Here is a 24,863-nt window from a genome sequence, read left to right as displayed (position 1 = left end):
ATTAATAGTCTGGCGATAATACCACTAGGCCATCGTCTTTCCTAAGATAAGCGTTCATCTTGAAAGAGATTTGGGTTTGTTTGTACAAGGAACGCATGAAGTTAGCATGGTGGTGCAGCAAACAGTAGGAAGGGAAATGGCATTTTGTTCTTTACTGCCAGCAGATTGCTGTATAAGAACAAAAACACCAACTTACATTATACAGGATTTTGTTGGGAGCAAGTGTGAAATAGTCGGTGCAGTTCTGATATCCACAATGCTTTTTAAAAAAAAAAAGTCTACCCTTCCATTGGAGACGGTCTACTTGGTAGGTTCCTGCGGTGAGAGAGTTCTCCTGGGATGAGAGGCTGTGTAAATTGTGCTGAAATTCCCTGGAGTTTAGAAGAATGAGAGGCAATCTTATTGAACCTACAGAATACTGAGAGATTGTTTCCCAGACTTAGATGAGGACTCATCGGAGAACTGACACACAAACACATCCAGTGATTTACTATCTGATCGAAAGTAGATCTACTAATATGAGCCGAGTGAGTTTTGCAAGTCTACATCACACCTGGAAACGTCGCATGCGCAACAGGTCAAGAACAAACACAGTAGCAGAAAGACAGTGATAGGCTGCAAAGCGCTGACAATTGAGATGGTGATGTAAGGTAACATTCGGATGGTAAAAAGGTCAGATTTTGGCGTTCACACTGAATTATTCAACTTTTCCCTCACTCTGCAACGAAAATATTTGGAAAAGATTCTCTCTCGTTTCAAACAGTCGGAAGTGGAATTAATAACTGTCAGTGGATTGTCTGTTGTATGTTGTCACTGATTGAATGTATCACTGGGATGGAAACAGAAGGTGCCGTATTGCAACAGAGACTTGCTTGTGGTGAATGTAGTCTGGCCTGGCGCGAAAATAAAGCAACACATGCAGTGTGTGTAAAGCAAGTTGTAAAACAGGCTACAAGCAGCTAGTCTGGTGGTTAGAGTTTGACACTTTCACTGCTGTTTCGATTGGTGGTCAGGCAATGGAGATTTGTTGCTCTCATCCAAACCGTAAAAACAAATGTCAGTTATTGCCTGGTGGAACATATAAAACACAATCTCGCCTCGTGTCCTGAAGTGAAGACTGAGCAAATTCAACAGAAGGTTTCTTTTGCCATTTCTGGCAGGATATTGGGAACCAGACAAGGTTAAGGGCAGTTTAAATGGTGCTGGTCCTTCACTGCAGCTCATTCTGTTTCTGACTGGATGTGATTCCTGCTTGTTACACAGTTCAGGATCAATTGATTCAGTGATGGAGCAGGCTCAAGCCAACTGATGGACGGTCGCCGCTCCTTTGCTGATAATTTCAATAACAATAACAGTAAATGACACAGCTGCATACGTGGTAACGTAGCTGAGTAATCTAAGCCAGTGGCTGAAGGTCCAGTCTTTACGGAGTTGTTGTGTTCGACTGCAGCCACTGCCAGAATAGGTTTGAGTTTTGGTCCCTGCAGCTGAAATCCAGCATTCAGATTGAATGCAAGAGTTTGTGCCGTGTCATTTTTGGCATGAAGAAAGAGGAGCGACAGAGCAATGTAAACAGTTGTTGAGGTAAAGGAACGAGTGCGGAAGGAGTGGAGCAAATTATCATGGATTCTGGAATCGGAAACAAAAAGAGAAAATGCTGGAAAATCTCACCAGGTCTGGCAGCATCTGTAAGGAGTGAAGAAAGCTGACATTTCGAGTCCAGATGACCCTTTGTCAAAGCTGGGAGGAGTGGAGCTGCTCCGATAGAGAATACAAACGGGAACACCGGTTGAATGGCTGTCTATCGAAATAAACAGCAGGATTGCAAACATTGAGACGACAGTCCCGGCCCAGGGGATGTATTGGGATTTTCTAACTGAGGTTCAAATCCTGTCATGTACACTTCCCGTCATTCCTCATTGTGACTTTTTTCACTGAAATTTATTGGAAATGAAGCAATGGGTGCAGAGATGATCAACTCATTGCAAATTTGTCACATCAGTGTCACTGAGGGTCTCGTGATCAGCGTCGGAGCTGTGACGCGGTTTCGATTCCCAGTCACGGAGTGAATAAATTTTTGTTCATTTCTTCATTTAATAAAAACAGCGTCCGTGAAGGGAACAACAAGCTAAATCTTCCAGCTGGATGAACTTGTATCAGATCTGGAAAAATTAGAGATGTAACATTAACGATAAACTCTGAAGAAGAACCACATGGCACACACAGCATACATGTCACGTACATACACAATACACATGTCAAATCATGTCACTTTCAACTTCTGTCTTTTAAATTCCTGCTCTCCACCTCAGACATTTCCACATTCATCAAAAATCTCCGTCCTCAAACCCCATCCTGGTCCTCAATCCACGGATAATGCTGCACTTACTGGAAGCTCCTTATAGCATTTGGCTCCATAGCTCAGTGGTTAAAGCACTGGTTTTGTAAACCAGGAGTCGCGAGTTCAATTCTTGCTGGAGCCGATGGGTAAGGTTCACCTGATAGAAGCTGTAGGAAAGGGGAAGAGAGTCTGAAAGACGAGAGAGCTTTGATAAGTGTCGTTTCAGAAAGCGAATAGATAAGTCCTTCTTCGTAAATAAAAAAGAGCAGTACATATTTGAAGAGCTAAAAAAGGTTCGTGTCGGTATTGAGAATAGAATAGATGCGTTTGTACAAGGGAGGCATAAAGTTGGCATGTAGGTGCAGGCAATGATTGGAAGGAAAATTGCACTTTGATCTTTATTGACGGCAGACTGGAGTCCAAGTATAACGAGGTGTTGCTGGAGTTGCACAGAGTTTTGTTGAGACCAGATGTTGAATATTCTGTGCAGATATGATATTCACATTTAATAAAGGATTTATTTGCATTGGAAACGGTGCAGATCAGGTTCAGCAGATGATGCCTGGGATGAGGGAGTTGTCGTATGATGAGAGGCTGAGTAAATTGGGATGAAAGTCTGTGGAGTTTGGAAGAATGAGAGGCGATTTCATTAAACCTACACAAGTCTGATTGGGTTTGACAGGGTGGAGGCTGAGAGATTTCTTCTGCTTGTCGGGAAATCTAACCCACGGCAGTACAGTCTCAGGAAAATGGGCTGATCATTTCGGCCTTAAATAAGGCGAAATTACTTCACCGAAATGTTTGTGAATCTATGAAATTCTCAATGCCAGACAGTTATGGAAGCTCCATCATCGAATACATTTAAGGTTGGGACAGACAGGTTTCTGGCCTCTCGGGGAATTCAGGGATATGGGGAGCTGGTGAAAAACTGAGTTGTACCCCAAGATCAGCCATAACGGTATTGAATTTCGGGAACACGCTCGATGGACCGGGTGGTCTACTCCTGCTCCTATTTATTGTGATCATGTGTATGATCAAGCTAGTAATTCATGTTAAAATAAAAACGGAAAGTGCTGGAAGTTCTCAGCAGGTCTTGCAGCAAATGTGAAGCGGACAGAGAGTCAAGGTCCTGAGTCTAATATGGCTCGTTTTAAACTAGTAACTGAGTGTGAGTTACAACAATTAGCACAATATCGAGACAGGGAATTGAATTGACTCCAGGCAGTGAAAGCCCTGAATTTAAACTCCTGTATTATTTCGGCAGTAAGCTTGATCTGGAAACTTACCTGCCAATTGAAAGTGTGGAGGTTTGAGAGCACCCCGAGCCAAATGGACTCCCGCTATTCCTGTTTCTGCTTATATTTCCGACATATATTTACTTTGTGCCCTTCTGCAACAGTGAAACATTGTCCAAACTTTGCCAGTCTTGCTGTTATTCAGTAAATTACCATACTGTTATGACACAGAGGCTCATCCCCTTTATCTCACATCGTAATCTGGAAAAACTATTTGTGAAACTGCTAACTGTTTTTTATTAACGTTCAGAGGCTTATTAATGATAAAAATGCCTGTCATTCACTTTGAGTGAATAATTAACAAGATATTTTATTCAAATAACCAAGAACTTTAAGTAAACAAGTAAAACATGTTAATTAAGGTACGGTTCGACTGAAATGCTGTACAAATAATACTAGGAACATTCATTACCAAAACTGTAATCACAGAATTTCAGTCACTCTCAAAGAAATAATACAAGCAGCCTCGATGGGATTCAGAAGATTTTGGAGTTCTTCAGTAGTTCAGTAGTGTCTGTAAGGTCTTTCTAACTCCGTATCCTTCAGTTAAATAGTTTTCTCAAGCGAATTTTAATCTGTCAGGGGTGGAGAGCTGCTGTCGAAGCACATGTTTTTTTGACTGGCTGCCCTGGCCTCTGGAGATGGTCACCTAAGATATTATCGAGCGATGGCTGTTCCTCTGGCCTTTTTTGACCTGATGTGGAGATGCCGGCGTTGGACTGCGGTAAACACATTAAGAGTTTTAACAACACCAGGTTAAAGTCCAACACGTTTATTTGGTAGCAAATGCCATTAACTTTCAGAGCGCTGCAGCTTCGTCAGATAGAGTGGATATCTACTCGCAAACAAGGCACACAGAGACAGAAAATCAAGTTACAGAATACTGATTAGAATGCCAATCCTTACAACCAACCTAGTCTCAAAGATACAGACAATGTGAGTGGAGGGAGCATTAGGCACAGGTTAATGAAATGTGTATTGTCTCCAGACAGGAGAGCCAGTGAGATTCTGCAAGGCCAGGAGGCAAGCTGTGAGGGTTATCGAAAGTGTGACATGAATCCAATATCCCTGTTGAGGCCGTCCTCATGTGTGCGGAACTTGGCTATCCATTTCTGCTCAGCAACTCTGCGCTGTCGTGTGTCGTGTTGGCCGCCTTGGAGAACGCTTACCCGGAGATCAGAGGCTGAATGCCCGTGACTGCTGAAGTGCTCCCCCACAGGAAGAGAACAGTCTTGCCTGGTGATTGTCGAGCGGTGTTCATTCATCCGTTGTCGCAGTATCTGCATGGTTTCCCCAATGTTCCATGCCTCGGGACAGCCTTTCCTGCAGCGTATCAGGTAGACGACGTTGGCCGAGTTGCAAGAGTAGGTACCGTGTACCTGGTGGATGGTGTTCTCACGTGAGATGATGGCATCCGTGTCGATGATCCGGCACGTCTTGCAGAGGTTGCTGTGGCAGGGTTGTGTGGTGTCATGGTCCCTGTTCTCCAGAAGGCTGGGTAGTTTGCTGCGGACAATAGTCTGTTTTAGTTTGTGTGGTTGTTTGAAGGCAAGAAGTGGGGGTGTGGGGATGGCCTTGGCGAGATGTTCGTCTTCATCAATGACATGTTGAAGGCTCCGGAGGAGATGCCGTAGCTTCTCCGCTCTGGGGAAGTACTGGGCGACGAAGGGTACTCTGTCCACCGTGTCCCGTGTTTGTCTTCTGAGGAGGTCGGTGCGGTTTTTCGCTGTGGCGCGTCGGAACTGTCGGTCGATGAGTCGAGCGCCATATCCTGTTCTTATGAGGGCATCTTTCAGCGTCTGGAGGTGTCTGCTGCGATCCTCCTCATCAGAGCAGATCCTGTGTGTATGGAGGACTTGTCCGTATGGGATGGTTTCCTTAACGTGTTTAGCGTGGAAGCTGGAGAAGTGGAGCATTGTGAGGTTATCCGTGGGCTGGCGGTATCGTGAGGTGCTGAGGCGAGCGTCCTTAATGGAGATGCGTGTGTCCAAGAATGCAACCAATTCCGGAGAGTAGTCCATGGTGAGTCTGATGGTGGGATGGAACTTGTTGATGTCATCATATAGTTGTTTCAGTGATTGTTCACCACGAGTCCAAAGGAAGAAAATGTCATCGATGTATCTAGTGTATAGCATCGATTGAAGGCCCTGTGCGGTGAAGTCGTCTTGGTCGAACCTGTGCATGAAGAGGTTGGCATTTTGAGGTACGAATTTGGTCCCCATCGCTGTTCCGTGTGTCTGGATGAAGAACTGGTTGTTGAAGGTGAAGAAATTGTGGTCCAGGATGAAGCGGATGAGTTGTAAAATTGCATCTGGAAACTGGCAGTTGTCGGTGTTGAGTACTGAGGCCGTTGCAGCAATGCCATCATCGTGGGAGATGCTGGTGGTAGAGCGCCGAGACATCCATTGTGACGAGGAGTGCTCCTGGTTCAACTGCTCCATGTGTGTTGAGTTTCTGTAGGAAGTCCGTAGTGTCGCGACAAAAGCTGGGGGTTCTTTGTACAATGGGTTTCAGGGTGTCCTCGACATAGCCGGAGAGGTTCTCGCACAGGGTCCCATTGCCCGATACGATGGGACGGCCGGGTGTGTTTGCCTTGTGTATCTTTGGGAGGCAGTAGTGATCTCCAACGCGGGGAGTACGTGGGATGAGAGCACGGAGCGTGCTCTGAAGGTCCGGATTAAGGGTTTTGATCGGAGTGCTGAGTTGACGGGTGTGTTCTTTGGTCTGATCTGTGGGTAACTGTCTGTAGTGTTCCTCGTTGTTCAGTTGTCCGTACACTTCTTTGCAGTAATCCGTTCTGTTCAGTATGACAATGGCCTCTGAGTGCGGAATTGTCTCCTCAACTCAGTCCTAAATGGTTGACACACCATCCGGATAATATGAGCCCAGTTAAAAGCACTCCAGACTCCAGCAAGAGGCGGGGGAGGAGTGGGGGTGGGGGTTGGACGGGGTGTTGCGGGGGCCGAGGGGGGGAGGGGCGGTGGCGGGGAGAGGGTCGGTGGAAACAAGCTCTCAGCATGTACACTGTCAAACAGTCTCGCCGTTCCAGACTTTTCAATGGGATCACATTTCATTATTCCAAACCCCAGGGAGAACAAGGCAACAACAATGAATCTCTCCTCCAAGGGCAACTGCCTCATCACAACAATCAATCCAGTGAATCTTGGTTACAGAAACAGTGCGAGAATAGAGGGAAATAAGAGCAAAGTATGGAAAGTTGACAGAGGCACAAAGAGAGACTGAGACAGTGAAAGAGACTGATGTCGATACACAGAAACAAAGAGACAGATATAGACAGTGAGTGGGGGAGTCAGTCACATCCAATGAATGAATAACAATGTAGACAAAGCCAGCGGCCGGAGTCCAGAAGCATTGGGTCGTTGAATCGTTGACGAGGGACAAAGAGAATGTTCAAAAGCATAGTCAACTTTTGAAACCATCTCGAATTACTCGAGAGGCAGTTTCCCAAATCAAACCGTGAGTAAACTCATCCTGCCCTGTCCACGGCAAAGAAATGAGCAAGACTTCGCCATTGTAAAGAACAACGGGGCTTGTCTGGGATTTGAACCCAGGGCCTCTCGCAAACTTGCAAATCATAACACACAAAGCGAGAATCATGCCCCTAGACCAACGAGCCACTGCTGCAAGGTGGGCTCAAATACAGATATTATATTTCCATATCAATCTGATCTGACAACTGCAGTGCAAGTGGGAAGCGCTGGAAAAACTCAGGAAGCCAGGCAGCATGTGCACACAGGGAAAGGAATCTCCTGTTACACCTTCATAACTTTTCTTTTCAACGGGTAAAGGTTGGAAATGTAGGAAGTTTTAAACAAGTGAAATCCAGGAGGTAGAAAGCATAACAACAGGAAAGGGCTCTGGTAAGGAACAATTCAGGAGAGATAAATGAACAAGTACTGTGTTGTCCATGGCCTGAGAGTGAGGAAAGCAGAGTATCACAGAATGTCTGCACCGCAGCATGAGACCATTCACAAGATCTTTGAAGCAGTCACGTGTCCTGTGGATAATAGGGAGCCGGTGGGTGTACTGTACAGTGATTACACAGGAGCTGCAGTGATGAGGTTGGTGGATTTTGGTGATTGAGAGGAAGACATGAGCAGCTTGTGTGACTATTTCACCTCGTTGCCGCTTTTATACGGCAGCGAAAAGTAATCGTTGTTGCCACTGGATGAAGGACGAACTTATGTTCAACCTGAACAGAACATTTTGAAAGAGAGACTTGCCTCTGGTGGAAATAGATCTGAGATGAAAATAATGAAATATAAAATGAAGTAAATTAGATTAAACATCCAACGTACTAGAAATATTGGGACGTCCAACCTATTAGAAATGTTGGGTTTACAGTAAGTGACATGAACTGATGCTGTGATCGCAGATATAGAACTGGGACCACCATCACACCGAGTGAATCCGCTGTCTGTTTAAATGTTGATCAAAGAAAACTTTTAATCATCTTGCACAATGGAACATACGGGAACTCAGTCAATAAGCACCCTTCACTCACAAATAAGAGAAAAGGTCAATTTGATCTCGCAACTTTCAGCCTTTTGCCATCTTCTGTAAATGCACCATGAACAATTATAAAGTAAGTGAATAGAGTTTGTGATGGTAAAAGAAAAACGCGTTCACACCCTTGGTGTACGTAAGCACAGTGACGCACACAGAGGAGCAAACATAAGTATAGACCACGCGAGACAGAGGACTAACGAGCGACAAAACGGAAGCTTGGCATTAAGGGAGTATAGCTTAGGGGTAGAGCATTTGACTGCAGGTCACGATGTTTCTGCATTCAAATTGAATGCCTGCTTCCGCGCTTAATTGATTTGTTTTCAATTAAAACTGCCCTTCATTGACTGGAAAGTGCTTTGTGACGTCCGCAGGTCGGGATAGGTTCTATATAAATGCAATTATTTCATGATCTTCATTCCAAGTCCTCTGTTACTGAGCCCAGTCAGTGGGAACAGTCTGTCCCTCCCTGCTCTTTCAAACGGCCCTTTTCCATGTTAGGAGAAGGGATTAACCATTACACCACAACAACACTGTGGGGTAAAATAACAAAATATACATGTTTAGATTTGTAAACGATGCCATCATTTGGTCTTTCTGTGTCAGGTTTGGTGAAAATTGAATTGGCGTCTAACTTGCAGCCAACACGCTGTCACCCTGATTTAGGATGCCTTGTAGGTTCCAGCTGTGTCAGTCTCTGTGGCGCAATTGGTTAGCGCGTTCGGCTGTTAACCGAAAGGTTGATGGTTCGAGACCATCCAGGGACGGGGCTTTCAGTATTTTTTCCACTCCATCTGCTTTTATTGTCTCTCGGTTTTTGAGTGTCACTGAGTCCTTGGGCAACATTTAAAAAAAAACTTATCGTGTGTTTCTGCCTCTACTGTTAGCCGACGTTAGTTTATTGAACATTTATCTCTGACATATTATTTAGATTTATTGGATAGAAATGGTTCGATCAATCAGACGCAGCATGGATTCATGAGGGGAAAGTCGTGCTTGACGAACATGTTGGATTTTTATGAAGATGTGACGAGGGCGGTTGATGGAGGAGAACCGGTGGATGCGGTGTTTTTGGATTTCCAAAAGGCGTTTGATAAGGTGCCCCATAAAAGGCTGCTGAAGAAGATTAGGGCACACGGAGTTGGGGGTAGTGTGTTAAAGTGGATTGGGGACTGGCTATCCGACAGGAAGCAAAGAGTCGGAATAAATGGGTGTTTTTCCGGTTGGAGGAAGGTAACTAGTGGCGTGCCGCAGGGATCGGTACTCGGGCCGCAACTGTTTACCATTTATATAGATGATCTGGAGGAGGGGACGGAGTGTAGGGTAACGAAGTTTGCAGACGACACAAAGATAAGTGGAAAAGTGAATCGTGTGGAGGACGGAGAAGATCTGCAGAGAGATTTGGACAGGCTGAGTGAGTGGGCGAGGATATGGCAAATGGAGTATAACGTTGATAAATGCGAGGTTATACACTTTGGAGGAAATAATAACAAATGGGATTACTATCTCAATGGAAACAAATTAAAACATGCTACCGTGCAAAGGGACCTGGGGGTCCTTGTGCATGAGACGCAAAAGCCCAGTCTGCAGGTACAACAGGTGATCAAGAAGGCAAATGGGATGTTGGCCTATATTGCGAAGGGGATAGAATATAAAAGCAGGGATGTCTTGATGCACCTGTACAGGGCATTGGTGAGGCCGCAGCTGGAATACTGTGTGCAGTATTGGTCCCCTTATATGAGGAAGGATATATTGGCATTGGAGGGAGTGCAGAGAATGTTCACCAGGTTGATACCGGAGATGAGGGGTTTGGATTATGAGGAGAGGCTGAGGAGATTGGGTTTGTACTCGTTGGAGTTTAGAAGGATGAGGGGGGATCTTATGGAGACTTATAAGATAATGCGGGGGCTGGATAGGGTGGAGGCGGAGAGATTCTTTCCACTTAGTAAGGAAGGGTGGAGGCGGAGAGATTCTTTCCACTTAGTAAGGAAGTTAAAACTAGAGGACACAGCCTCAAAATAAAGGGGGGTCGGTTTAAGACAGAGTTGAGGAGGAACTTCTTCTCCCAGAGGGTGGTGAATCTCTGGAATTCTCTGCCCACTGAGGTGGTGGAGGCTACCTCGCTGAATATGTTTAAAGCGCGGATGGATGGATTCCTGATCGGTAAGGGAATTAAGGGTTATGGGGATCAGGCGGGTAAGTGGTACTGATCCACGTCAGATCAGCCATGATCTTATTGAATGGCGGGGCAGGCTCGAGGGGCTAGATGGCCGACTCCTGCTCCTATTTCTTATGTTCTTATTTGTAACAATTTATATATTTCAAAAATTATTAAACTCAATAACTTAACTCGAAACTTTAACCCATGTTTGATCTTGGGTTTCCATTTTCCTGCCCATTCCTCTTCTTTCTCAGATAGTTCAGGAATCTGTCTGTCCCAACCTGAAATGTGTTCAATGAGGGAAATACACAGCAAGTCGGCAAAGATCAGTGGAATGAGGACTGAGTTAAACTTTCACCAGAATGCTGCTTTTATAATTGAAAAGTCCTGAGATTGAGAGCAGAGAGTTCACATTTGAGGCGTTTCAGTTCTTTGAGAGATGAATGCCTGCCGTGTTTTACAAGGTAAGTTTTCACAGGATCAGTAATGATGAGGTTGGTGGGTTTTGGAAATTGAAAGTTACATGTGAACAGCTTGTGGGACTATTTCATTTATCATTGCCGTCTTGCCGTTTTATGTTCTGATAAAACCTGTATTTATAATACAAGCATGAGATGGTGGAAATTCTCAGCAGGTTTGGCAGAATCTGTGCACACGCATCAAATTCTAAACACTTCCATGTGTCACCTGTGTTCCTGAGGTATACTGATCCTTGTGTTCAAAAAAAGTTGATAAAAACTTTTCAAAGCAGCTGCCCATCTCTTAGTGTTATTAAATATCAAGGAATCACATTATCTCACAGCCATGTGGCATTTACACTCCCCCAATGCTTGAATAATATTCTGCAACTGCATTCATGGAGAAAGAGATAAAATTCGGGACAAATGTTATTTTCTGAATCTTATGTGAGATCAATGACTCTGCCACATGGCTAAGGTTTGCAACCGAATTATATTTCAACAAAACAAGGATTTAACTTGCAATCAGACTGCACGGTTTGATATTCTCGGCCGGTCACATTGGTCATCAGCAGAGTTTCTGGATTGTAGGAGTTAACATGTTCATTTCATATACGATGAGTTCCCCGATTCAAAATAAGGTCGAAACATTATCGAAATTAATATTTTTTTGAATTATCCCCGATTCTTGGTCGCTGTTGCATATGAACTGGATTGGTGCAGACAAAATGTAAATTTGTTCTTCACCATTTATTGAAAAAGAATACCCTCAGCAAAGTCGCCGCTGGCATCCTGTTGCTTTTCTGCTTCCACTGTCACACTCACGATGCAGCTGATGCAGGTTCGATGGATTAGCCATGGCAAATGAGTGATGTTCCGGTTCGACAGTGGCAAAAGTGCCTCAGCAAGGTACTCTGGGCTTACATTTTCTGGTTAATGTTTCAGCCATTCATGACTGAGATATGGAGATATTTCTTCACTCCAAGGCTTGTGAATCTTTGGAATTATTTGACTTATTATTGTCACATGTATTAGCATACAATAAAAAGTATTGTTTCTTGCGCGCTGTACAGACAAAGCATACCGTTCATAGAGAAGGAAACGAGAGAGTGCAGAGTGTAGTGTTACAGTCATAGCCGGGATGCTCGAAATTGAATTGAAACATTGTGAGAGAGTTTAAAAGAGTTAGAAGCATAGAACGAGAGTAAAAGATAGAGTTAGAAGGTATGCTGGGCACAGCTTCCAAGAGTTCGCCTCGCTCGGACGCCATCTTGCATCAATTCTGTAGCGGCACAGAGGTCTGTGAATCTTCAGTTGATGAAGACTTTGAAGGTTGAGGTGGAGAGTTGTTGGAATCTAAGTGAATGAAGGGCTGTTGGTATAAGCTGGGAAATTGGGATTGAGGCTGTGGATCTGCCTTGATTCAGTCATGGAGGAGGCTCAATGGTTCATGTGACCCAATTCTACTCCATTGATGCTGTTCATTGGCAATACCAGATACGGCATGAATAGGTTCTGCTGGTACCATTGATGAGCTCAGGGCAGTAATGATGTGGCGTTTCCGGCGCTGGACTGGGGTAGGCACAGTAAATAATCTCACAGCACCAGGTTAAAGTCCAACAGGTTTATTTGGTAGCACAAGCTTTCGGTGCATGCCCCTTCATCACGTGAGTCACCTGATTCGGACAGTGCTCCGAAAGTTCGTGGTACCAAATAAACCTGTTGGACTTTAACCTGGTGCTGTGAGAGAACTGACTGGGCAGTGATAGTAGTTGAAGCGTGTGATCGAATCTGATCACCGCTACATGTCCAGTTCCTTAACTTTATGAAATACCTTTGTTATCACACAAATTCCAATGGAATGCAAATGTAAATTATTGTTTGCAATTGATGGGTTTGTGGAACCAGTTTCCTTGAATCATTGCATCGCAATGTTTCTGTGGTGTAGTGGTTGTCACATTCGCCTTACACACGAAAGATCCCTGGTTTGATCGTGGCAGAAATAGTTTCATCATAAACAGAAAAGTTTGGAAGGTCTAAAGAGACATGACAGCATCTGTGGAGAGAGGAAAGAGGCAAACTTTCAAGTCTGGATGACCCTTCGTCAGAGCTCCGGACTCGAAACGATGGCTCTATTCTCTCTCGACAGCTGCTGTCAGACCTGCTAAGATTTTCCAGCATTTTTCTATTTTTGTTTCAGGTTCCAGCATCCGCAGTATTTTGCCTTCACAAAAAATAACAAAAGCTTTTAATTTCAGAGGGATTCGACTACTGGAATTATTTGCGCGTTTGTCACTAAACATGAACTGACCGACTGAGTATTCCCAGTATTTTCTGATTGTAAAGTGAGGAATCACTCAGCGAAAGGGAAAAAAAAAGGATTTTTGTGATAGGGCACAAAGCAGGATGGATTACATGACACCATGAATGGTGGAAAAGACAACATCGAGGAAGTGATGGTGGAGCCTGGGTGGTCTAGTGGTTCAGAGTCAATGTTTCTATAGCTATGGCCCGGAAGTGATGATAAACTGTTACCTAAACAGAGCACTTTGCTCAGTACGGACTGAATTTCTAGAGATGAAAGTATCTGAACATAAAGGAAGAAGGCATAATTTGCTTCAGTTGGTCATAAGATGTTAGAATGACTGTGTGACAATGTCAGTAGCGAAAGTAACTTGAAATGAAGCGGTGGAGACAGAGATGGTTATCAAAGAATTTCAAATCTCTAATATAAGCTTTCCTGGCATGCCGTGGTCAGGTTTAATCGCCATGTTCCACGTTGGAGTACCAGGCAAGTAGCGAATAACTTCTTATTTAACTCTTCATTAAACGAAAGCACGCCTCACAGTGTCTGTTAAGGGAGAAACAAGATCAATCTTCAGCTGTATGAATTGTATTAGAGCCGGAAAAATCAGAGATGTAACAGTAACAAACTCTGAAGAAGAATGACACGGCAGACATTTATCACAAAAACAACTGACACACATGTCAAATTCTTCCTCTTTCAAGTCTCATCGATTAACTCCTTGTTCTCCACCTCGGATATTTCCACATCCATCAAATATCACCCACCTGAAAATTCAATCTCTTCTTCGCTCCACTGATGATGATACACCAACTCCACGCTGGGCGCAGGAATTGGCTCCATAGCTCAGTGGTTGCATCAGTTGGACAGTTTAAAGTTTATTTATTAGTGCCACAATTAAGCTTACTTTAACACCGCAATGAAGTTTCTGTGACAATTACGTCATCGGCAGAACCGGCACCTTCTCGGGTAAATTGACAGCTAATTTAGCATGGCCAATGTACCTAACCAGCACATCTTTCACTCTGTGGGAATAAGAAGGGGCACCCGCAGGAAACCCACGCAACACGGGGAAAGCATGCAGACTCTGCACAGACAGTAACCAATGCCGGGAAATGAAACCGGGCCCCTGGCGCTGTGAGGCATCAGTGCCACCATGTTGCCCAGAAAGATCTTATCTTGTTCATAAACGGAGAAAGAGCAGACAATGTTTGTGAAGGTGACCTAGTTCTTTTTTAATTGATTAGAAATGGGTGTCGCTGCCGGCCAGCATTTATTGCCCATCCTGGTTGCCCTGGGACAGTTAGGATCAAACACTTTGCTGCAGCTCTGGAGTCAGTGTAGGCCAGGCCGGATAAGGGACGGCAGGTTTCCTTCCGTAAAGCACATTACCGAACTCAATGTTTGTTTTTCCGACAATCGACAATGGTTTCATGGTCATCAGTAGATTCTTAATTCCAGATAGTTTTTATTGAAAAACAATTCTACAACGTGCCGTGGCAGGATTCAAAAGCGGGGCCCCATAAAATTGGATGAGTTTCTGGATAAATAATCTCGTGATAATATCACCAGGCCATCGTCTTTCCTAATATAAGCGTTTGTCTTGAGAGATTTGGGTGTGTTTGTACAAGGAACGCAGGAAGATAGCATGGTGGTGCAGCAAACAATAGGAGGGGAATAGCATTTTGGTTTTTATTGCCAACAGATTGCTGTAGAAGAATAAAAACACCAATTTACATTTATCCAGGGTTTTGTTGAGAGCAAGTGTGAAATATTGGGTGCAGTTCTGATATCCACAATGCTTTTTATTTTAGAAAAAGGCTATCCTTCCAATGGAGACGGTCCACTGGGTAGGTTCCTGTGATGAGAGAGTTCTCCTGGGATGAGAGGCTGTGTAAATTGGGCTGAAATTCCCTGGAGTTTAGAAGACTGAGAGACAATTTTATTGAACCTACAGAATACTGAGAGATTGTTTCCCAGTCTCAGATGAGGACTCATCGGAGAACTGACACACAAACACATCCAGCCAAGACTCTAGTTCTTAACTTTAATTGCATATTTGAAATGAATATATATTATACCATGTGATATGGATGATATGAATATTCATTAAATAAATAATGTTGACAACACCTGACAACAGTCGAGCGGCAACACTTGAGGAATATTTTTATTGTTGCCTCTGTTCACAAGCCGGAACTGCGCGACAATGAATGCTTATGGGGAAAATAAAAGTACAACCACCGCCTCTGGATGGTACTGAGCCACCAACCATTTGCTTAAAGTCGAACGCAATAACGAATTCCGCAATTAAGACGAAGACACACTATATTAGGGTGTCAGCGAGTGCTGTTATATATCCAACCCCAATTCTCTTTTTTAAAAACATAGTCGAGAACTACAACATGAACACATCGTTTACAATACAATGCAAACCCCTTTGACTACTTTACCCCCCACAGTGTTGCAGCGATTTAGGGGTTTCCCGCTTCTCCCAACATGGGAAAGGGCCGTTTGATAGAGCAGAAAGGGACAAACTGTTTCTATTGACGATTGTCAGTAACCAAAAATTGGGACTGAAGGTAATTTATGAAAGACCGAATTGTATTTCTGTGACGCCTTTCCCGGTTGGTGGACGTCACAATGCGCTTTGCAGCCAAAGAAAGACAATCACAATTGAAACTAAGACAAAGACAAGGAAGGGGGCACTCGGATTTGAACCGAGGGCCGTTTGATCTGCAGTCAAATGCTCTACCACTGAGCTACACCCCCTCAGCTGTGAACTGATGCTCGGGATCCAGCATAGTCTTATTAAGTGGTGGAGGGGGTTCCAGTGGTCAGACTGCATCACGCTTTGTCTCAGAGTTCCTGGTTTCTGAGTGAAGTCGGAGAGCTCAGCGTTTAAGTTAGCGAGATGTTTTCTTGTGATTTGGCTGAGATTTGGATCCAGGACGAGGAGATGTTTGTGTCAATCTAACCGATAAAATCAACCCCATTTGTCATGCAGATTTGAACTTGTATCCCCATCTCTATTGGCAGCGCTTTGCAGCCTATCACTGTCCTTCACGATCTGTGTTTGTTCTTGAAGTGTTGCCCATGTGACATTTCCAATTCGGACACAAATATAGATCTCACTCCACTGCTTCGGACAGAGCTGTTTTCGATCAGGAAACAACTCAGGTCTCTTACATGGATTATCAAAAACTTTAAATCTTAGCATATTGAAGCCGATCAATGACCCTGAAAGCGCCAAATCCGAAGCACTGGACCACGAGGATTTCATTCTCCTGGTTCTCCCATAGACTGAATACAGGAATTCCACAGTGCCAATTATTCACAGTCGCATTCTCCTTCCAGTCTTGTACACGTTGTTCAGCTTTGAAAGTATTCATCTTTTCACATTAGCTTCCAGTGTGATGAAAGCAGATCAGTGATGAGCTGAAGTTTTTCAACAGATTTACCACAATAAGGTTTATAACAAACATTACTCTTTGAATGTGGTGAGATACAGTGAAATTTAATGCAGTAGAAGGTAACTCACTCATTCTGATAGTTGATACCAGCAATTGCAATGTAAATATGATGTCGAGATACCGGCGTTGGACTGGGGTGGGCACAATAAGAAGTCTCACAGCATCATGTTAAAGTCCAACACGTTCATTTGCTTCGATAATAAAATCAATTTGCTTTATTTGATCAGCGCCCCGAAAGCTCCTGAATCCAAATAGACCTGGTGTTGTAAGACTTCCTAATGTAAATATGAATTGTTGTGGGTAATTGACAGGATTGTGGAATGGGGCAGATTTTTCCTTCTTCCTGTTCAACCTGCCACAAGTATCTCTCCCGTTTTCGACCAGGAAGCAACATCCACTCTCCTTAATTCATGTGTTGCACGAGAGCAATGAATCATCATTCCCTATCCGCGAATCGAACCCAAACCGTGGCAGTGAAAGCAGCGAATTCTATCGACGAAACCAACACGGAAATTGAAGTGACCTGAGCATTATTGAGCAATTGTGGGCGTGTGTGTGCGTGTGTGATTTGGGAGAAAGGTCACGTGCTCTCAGGTAATCCCTGATGAATGAAGCCTCCGACCTCGTTATCGCTGAGCTTTTTGTGTTCTTGAGAAATCGTCCTCTGGAGCTGATGCAATGAGGCGAGGAGAGTAACTCACTGCACCGTCTGCAACGTGATTGCGGTGCGATTTGCTGAAAGCTGTTAATTTTATAAAAATAATCTTTTTGCGAATTGCAAATGAAATGCCCTTCAGTACCTGGTAAGAATTCGCACAACACCAAGTTAAAGTGCAAGAGGTTTGTTTGAAATCACGAGCTTTCGGAGCACAGCTCCTTCATCACTCATGCTGAGGATTCACCACATTTTTCTGTCTTTAAATGAAAGCAATAGATATCGCGTCAATTCCCCGGTATCCTGAGTGTACGACACTGATTTCCACAGTACACTGCTTTAAATGTTTGTTTTCAATGTGAAATTAAGTAGTTTGATTCCATGTGAAGCATTTAAACTTACACTCTTCCGGGAAGATGGTGACATAGTGGTAAAATCAGTGGAGTATGAATCCTGTGACCCAGGCTCACAGGTCACGATCCCAAAGCAGTCTAGAACTGAAACGGAATTGAAAGCTCGTCTCCGTAATGAAGCTTTGTTTCCTGATTGTCATGAAAACACATCTTGCAGAAGGAAATCTGCCATCATTCTCCTTTCTGGCCTCCATGGGACTCCAGAGGAAAGGCAATGTGATTGACTCTTAACTGCCCTCTGAAATGGCCCAAAATACCCAGTTCAGAGGGAAATAGGGATGGAAAACAAATGCTGGCATTGACAACAAAATATATATTGCATTAGCAGCATTTTATGAAATGATTAATTCTCATTTTGTTTCATTTCATGTGAAACAGGGTGATATATTCCAGTGTCTTATTATTTAAAACCTCAACCTTTCAACAGTTCAAACAGGTAAGATTCAGTCAGAGAAAAGTGAACCACTGTGATCCAAACCTAGGTTTTGTAGTTGCTCCGTATCCCACCTCAAAACAGAAAATGTTGGAAGGACTCATCGGCTTCAAGAGCTTCTGTGGAGAGGGAAAGAGAGTGAATGATTCAGGTTGCTGACCTTTGACCCTAACTGGAAAAAAGTAGTGATTTAATGATTTTCAAACAAGTACAGAGTCAAGGAAAATAGAGAGGGAGAGGAGGAAAGAACAAACGGTATTTTGATCGGATGGAAGGCTGGAGTGATTGAATTACAATGGAGATGATTATTGTTCCCACTGACAATCTCGCAGATCTGGGTTTGAATCTCATAATAAATGAGAACAAAACCTCGCTCGGAGTTCAGCGCTAAACTCCCCGCCTTCCAGTGAACCGGAGGCAGTTTTCAGTCACAAACCCACAACTGTGAGATAAACAACGCAGAAAGGAGAAAGACTCAGTTTGAGCGGTGACACTTCAGGAGGAACGGAGATCGTGAATTCGCCCAGGAATGAGGCAGATTTTGAAACCAATGTCGCCCAACGTGGGGCTCGAACCCACGACCCTGAGATTAAGAGTCTCATGCTCTACCGACTGAGCGAGCCGGGCACATGCATTCAAATCATTTCCATAACCTAAAATGCATGGAGACAACTATGGATTTTTCATCTGGTGTGTCAGCTTGTTCTGATTTCAAAGTTTACAATGAATCCACCGACAGAATCCCCAAAGTTCCTATCCATTCCTCTGAATCATTAATTACATTATTCACATCTTCCAATTCTTAGCTTCACCTCTCCCAAATATTCCAAACTCCTCTTACATCATTCACCTTATTATTCTTTGTTCTTAATAATTTAGCCAGGGGTGGGGGGAACTCAACATTTACACTGTTAAACTGTTTCCCAGTTTCCGACTTTTCAGTAAGATCAACTCTGATAATTCTAAACTCCAGAGCGAACAGACTCATCCCACTGATTCTCTCCTCCCAGGAGAAACGGAGAAATCAATCCAGTGAACCTCGGTTACACACAGACAGCGACATAATGGACAGAGCAAGGAGCAAAAGATGTCAACGTAATAAAAACATAGACAGAGAGTCTGAGGGAGATATATAGAGACAATGAAAACCAGAAATAGCGAGTGCGGTACACATCCACAACCCACGAATGAATAACAATAGACACACAGCCAGCTGTCTCAACCAACAAACATGGGGTCCTCTAAACTGGTGACCAGAGATAAAGTGAATGGCCACAAGCATATTAACCTTTTAATGTCTTGATTTTCTTGTGTGAGTGTTGTGTTGATAGATTGCCTGCACTGTGTGATCAGGTTCTCAAACCAAATCCCACCTAAACCAATCCCAACGTTTGCACTGCAAATACATTTATAAAACCTATGACTTGTGCAATACGAAACAACAGCTGATTGAGGGATCTAGCCCGACTTGTGAACCCGAGATCGCTCACACGTTTGTGGTTGTTTACTCCCCAGGCCCGAGTAATACCACTCGTCCAACGAGCCGCTGCTGAGGATGTTGTTCAATAAAAATATTTCCATTGACATCCAAAGCTGCTCAGACCTCTGCAGTGAAAGGTGAAAATGCTGGAAAAACTCAGAAAGCCAGACAGCTTGTGTGCACAGGAAAACACATCTTATATTTTAGCACCATAACCTTTCATTGGGAAGAACTGGGAATTTCTAGAAATGTAAGCAGTTTTAAACAAGTGTTATCCAGCAGCATAACAAGAAGGTTTGTGGCCTCTTGCGGGTGTAAATCAGGAGAGATTAAATGAGGGAAACAAAGAAATTTAAAGTAATTAAACCACAGAATGGGGCCATTCCTCAGTCCCTTACAGGACGCAGTTGTGGTGAGGATGAAGGGGAACCTGTGGATGTAATGTACGTAGATTACATTGGAGCCACAGTGATGAGTTGGTGGGTTTTGAAAATTGAAAGTTACACTTAGGAACATAGAATTAGGAGCAGAAGTGGGCAAATTCACCCCTTCGAGCCTGAACCGCCATGCAATCAGTTCATGATTGATCTCTCCCTGTTCTCAAATCCACCTCCCTACCTGTTCCAATATCCCCTCATCCCTTGACTTATCAGGAATAAATCTGTCTCTTTCTTGAAATCATTTAATGATTCAGACTCAACCGTGCTATGGGGCAATGCATTCCACAAATTCATGACCCTCAGTGAGAAGCAGTTCCTCCTCATCTCAGTTTTAAATCTACCACCTCTCAACCTATACATTTGACATGGTGTTCCCGATTGCGCATAAGAAAAAAGATTTTACATTCTTCAATCCTATTTAGAATTTTATATACCACGATCACTTCAGCATATTGTGGGACTATTTCACCTCACTGTCGATTTCATGTCCCAGCAAGCACAATTGGTGTTGTCATTAGATGAAGCAGTCCCTTATGTTCCACCCAAACTGGGCACATTAAGGGATATATGGTAAGTCATTTTGAAAAACACAGTTCACCCGTGACCCTGGGAGTCCAGTACTCCCCAGTGTTGTTTGTTTTCAATTCCCGCTCAGGAAACGATCATTTATAGGTCTCAGCAAACTATTAAAAAATAACCTGATTGACTATCTGATCGAAAGCAGATCTACTAATATCAGCCGAGTGAGTTTTGCAAGTCTACATCACAGCTGGAAATGTCACATGTGCAACAGTCAAGAACAAACACAGTAGCAGAAAGATAGTGGTAGGCTGCAAAGCGCTGACAATTGAGATGGTGATGGAAGGTAACATTTGGATGGTAAAAAGGTCAGATTTTGGCGTTCACACTGAATTATTCACCTTTCCCCTCACTCTGCGACGAAAATATTTGGAAAAGGTTCTCTCTCGTTTCAAACAGTCGAAAGTGGAATTAATAACTGTAAGTGGAATGTCTGTTGTATGTTGTCACTGATTGAATGTTTCACTGGGATGGAAACAGAAGGTGCCATATTGCAACAGAGACTTGCTTGTGGTGAATGTAGTCTGGCCTGGCGCGAAAAATAAAGCAATACATGCAGTGTGTGTAAAGCAAGTTGTAAAACAGGCGAAAAGCAGCTGGTCTGGTAGTCAGAGTTTGACACTTTCACTGCTGTTTGGATTGGTGGTCAGGTAATGGACATTTGTTGCTCTCATCCAAACCGTAAAAACAAATGTCAGTTATTGCCTTGTGGAACATATAAAACACAATCTCGCCTCATGTCCTGAAGTGAAGACTGAGCAAATTCAACAGGAGGTTTTTTCTTGTCATTTCTGGCAGGATAGTGGGAACCAGACAAGGTTAAGGGCAGTTTAAATGATGCTGGTCCTTCACTGCAGCTCATTCTGTTTCTGACTGGATGTGATTCCTGCTTGTTACAGAGTTCAGGATCAATTGATTCAGTAAAGGAGCAGGCTCAAGCCGACTGATGGACTGTCGCAGCTCCATTGCTGCTAATTTCAATAACGATACAAGTTACGGACACAGCTGCTTACGTGGTAACGTAGCTGAGTAATCTAAGCCAGTGGCTGAAGGTCCAGTCTCTACGGAGTTGTTGTGTTCGACTGCAGCCACTGCCAGAATGGGTTTGAGTTTTGGTCCCTGCAGTTGAAGTCCAGCATTTCAGATTGAATGCAAGAGTTTGTGCCGTGTCGTTTTTGGCATGAAGAAAGAGGAGCGACAGAGCAATGTAAACAGGTGTTGAGGTAAAGGAACGAGTGTGGAAGGACTGGAGCAAATTATCGTGGATTCTGGAATCGGAAACAAAAAGAGAAAATGCTGGAAAATCTCACCAGGTCTGGCAGCATCTGTAAGGAGTGAAGAAAGCTGACATTTCGAGACCAGATGACCCTTTGTCAAAGCTGGGAGGAGTGGAGCTGCTCCGATGGAGAATACAAACGGGAACACCGGTTGAATGGCCGTCTGTCGAAATAAACAGCAGGATTGCAAACATTGAGACTGCAGTCCCGGCCCAGGGGATGGATTGGGATTTTCTAACTGAGGTTCAAATCCTATCATGTGCGCTTCCCGTCATTCCTCATTGTGACTTTTTTTAAATTGAAAGTTATTGGAAATGAAGCAATGGGTGCAGAGATGATCAACTCACTCCATATTTGTCACATCAGCGTCACTGAGGGTCCAGTGATCAGCGTCGGCGCCGTGACGCGGTTTCGATTCCCAGTCTCGGAGTGAATAAATTTTTGTTCATTTCTTCATTCAATAAAAACAGCGTCCGTGAAGGGAACAACAAGCTAAATCTTCCAGCTGGATGAACTTGTATCAGAGCTGGAAAAATCAGAGATGTAACATTAACGATAAACTCTGAAGAAGAACCACATGTCACACACAACATACATGTCAAGTACATACACAATACACATGTCAAATCATGTCACTTTCAACTTCTGTCTTTTAACTTCCGGCTCTCCACCTCAGACATTTCCACATTCATCAAAAATCTCCGTCCTCAAACCCCATCCTGGTCCTCAATCCACGGATAATGCTGCACTTAGTGGCAGCTCCTTGCAGCGTTTGGCTCCATAGCTCAGTGGTTAGAGCACTGGTCTTGTCAACCAGGGGTCGCGAGTTCAATTCTCGCTGGAGCCTACGGGCAAAGTTTAGCTGATAGAAGCTGTAGGAAAAGGGAAGAGAGTCTAAAAGTCAAACAAGAGATAAGTCGAGGTTCAGATCGGGTGTGATTTTGGAAAGCGAAAAGATATGTCCTTCTTCGTAAAAAAATCGAAAGAGCAGGACATATTTGAAGAGCTAAAATAGGTTCGTGTCGATTTTGAGAATAGAATAGATGCATTTGTACAAGGAATGCATAAAGCTGGCATGGAGGTGCAGGCAATGATTGGAAGGAAACTTGCATTTTAGTCTTTATTGACGGCAGACTGGAGTCCAAGTATAACGAGGTGTTGCTGCAGTTGCACAGAGTTTTGTTGAGACCACATGTTGAATATTCTGTGCAGATATGATATTCACATTTAATAAAGGGTTTATTTGCATTGGAAACGGTGCAGATAGGGTTCAGCAGATGATAAGACCATAAGACATAGGAGCGGAAGTAAGGCCATTCGGCCCATCGAGTCCACTCCACCATTCAATCATGGTTGATTTCAACTCCATTTACCCGCTCTCTCCCCATAGCCCTTAATTCCTCGAGAAATCAAGAATTTATCAATTTCTGTCTTGAAGACGCTCAACGTCTCGGCCTCCACAGCCCTCTGTGGCAATGAATTCCACAGACCCACCACTCTCTGGCTGAAGAAATTTCTCCTCATCTCTGTTCTAAAGTGACTCCATTTTATTCTAAGGCTGTGCCCCCGCGTCCTAGTCTCCCCTGTTAATGGAAACAACTTCCCTACGTCCATCCTATCTAAGCCGTTCATTATCTTGTAAGTTTCTATCAGATCTCCCCTCAACCTCCTAAACTCCAATGAATATAATCCCATGATCCTCAGACGTTCATCGTATGTCAGGCCTACCATTCCTGGGATCATCCGTGTGAATCTCCGCTGGACCCGCTCCAGTGCCAGTATGTCCTTCCTGAGGTGTGGGGCCCAAAATTGCTCACAGTACTCCAAATGGGGCCTAACCAGTGCTTTATAAAGCCTCAGAAGTACATCCCTGCTTTTGTATTCCAAGCCTCTTGAGATAAATGACATTACATTTGCTTTCTTAATTACGGACTCAACCTGCAAGTTTACCTTTAGAGAATCCTGGACTAGGACTCCCAAGTCCCTTTGCACTTTAGCATTATGAATTTTGTCACCGTTTAGAAAATAGTCCATGCCTCTATTCTTTTTTCCAAAGTGTACGACCTCGCACTTGCCCACGTTGAATTTCATCAGCCACTTCTTGGACCACTCTCCTAAACTGTCTAAATCTTTCTGCAGCCTCCCCACCTCCTCAATACTACCTGCCCCTCCACCTATCTTTGTATCATCGGCAAACTTGGCCAGAATGCTCCCAGTCCCGTCATCTAGATCGTTAATATATAAAGAGAACAGCTGTGGCCCCAACACTGAACCCTGCGGGACACCACTTGTCACCGGTTGCCATTCTGAGAAAGAACCTTTTATCCCAACTCTCTGCCTTCTGTCTGACAGCCAATCGTCAATCCATGTTAGTACCTTGCCTCGAATACCATGGGCCCTTATTTTACTCAGCAGTCTCCCGTGAGGCACCTTGTCAAAGGCCTTTTGGAAGTCAAGATAGATAACATCCATTGGCTCTCCTTGGTCTAACCTATTTGTTATCTCTTCAAAGAACTCTAACAGGTTTGTCAGGCACGACCTCCCCTTACTAAATCCATGCTGACTTGTCTTAATCCGACCCTGCACTTCCAAGAATTTAGAAATCTCATCCTTAACGATGGATTCTAGAATTTTGCCAACAACTGAGGTTAGGCTAATTGGCCTATAATTTTCCATCTTTTTTCTTGTTCCCTTCTTGAACAGTGGGGTTACAACAGCGATTTTCCAATCCTCTGGGACTTTCCCTGACTCCAGTGACTTTTGAAAGATCATAACTAACGCCTCCACTATTTCTTCAGCTATCTCCTTTAGAACTCTAGGATGTAGCCCATCTGGGCCCGGAGATTTATCCCTGGGATGAGGGAGTTGTCGTATGATGAGAGGCTGAGTGAATTGGGCTGAAAGTCTCTGGAGTTTGGAGGAATGAGAGGCGATTTCATTAAACCTACACAAGTCTGATTGGGTTTGACAGGGTGGAGGCTGAGAGATTTCTTCTGCTTGTCGGGAAATCTAACCCACGGCAGTAC

General features: G+C 43.8%; 5 non-coding genes across 5 annotated transcripts; 3 read left to right on the top strand and 2 right to left on the bottom strand.

Moving 5' to 3' along the window:
* The first annotated feature begins 2,410 nt into the window (after nucleotides 1-2,410).
* trnat-ugu (transfer RNA threonine (anticodon UGU)) lies at nucleotides 2,411-2,483 on the top strand. Its single transcript has one exon. It is a non-coding gene; the product is annotated as a tRNA-Thr (tRNA).
* Nucleotides 2,484-8,856: 6,373 nt separating this feature from the next.
* Nucleotides 8,857-8,930, top strand: trnan-guu (transfer RNA asparagine (anticodon GUU)). Its single transcript has one exon. It is a non-coding gene; the product is annotated as a tRNA-Asn (tRNA).
* A 6,857-nt stretch (nucleotides 8,931-15,787) lies between these two features.
* On the bottom strand, nucleotides 15,788-15,859 carry trnac-gca (transfer RNA cysteine (anticodon GCA)). The gene has a single exon. It is a non-coding gene; the product is annotated as a tRNA-Cys (tRNA).
* A 2,756-nt stretch (nucleotides 15,860-18,615) lies between these two features.
* trnak-cuu (transfer RNA lysine (anticodon CUU)) lies at nucleotides 18,616-18,688 on the bottom strand. Its single transcript has one exon. It is a non-coding gene; the product is annotated as a tRNA-Lys (tRNA).
* A 3,923-nt stretch (nucleotides 18,689-22,611) lies between these two features.
* On the top strand, nucleotides 22,612-22,684 carry trnat-ugu (transfer RNA threonine (anticodon UGU)). Its single transcript has one exon. It is a non-coding gene; the product is annotated as a tRNA-Thr (tRNA).
* The last annotated feature ends 2,179 nt before the right edge of the window (nucleotides 22,685-24,863 follow it).

The sequence above is a fragment of the Mustelus asterias genome, unplaced genomic scaffold (genome assembly GCF_964213995.1).
Source record: "Mustelus asterias unplaced genomic scaffold, sMusAst1.hap1.1 HAP1_SCAFFOLD_50, whole genome shotgun sequence".
Classification (NCBI taxonomy): domain Eukaryota; kingdom Metazoa; phylum Chordata; class Chondrichthyes; order Carcharhiniformes; family Triakidae; genus Mustelus; species Mustelus asterias.
The sequence above is the reverse complement of the archived record's forward strand: the minus strand, read 5'-3'. Positions and strand labels throughout refer to the sequence as shown.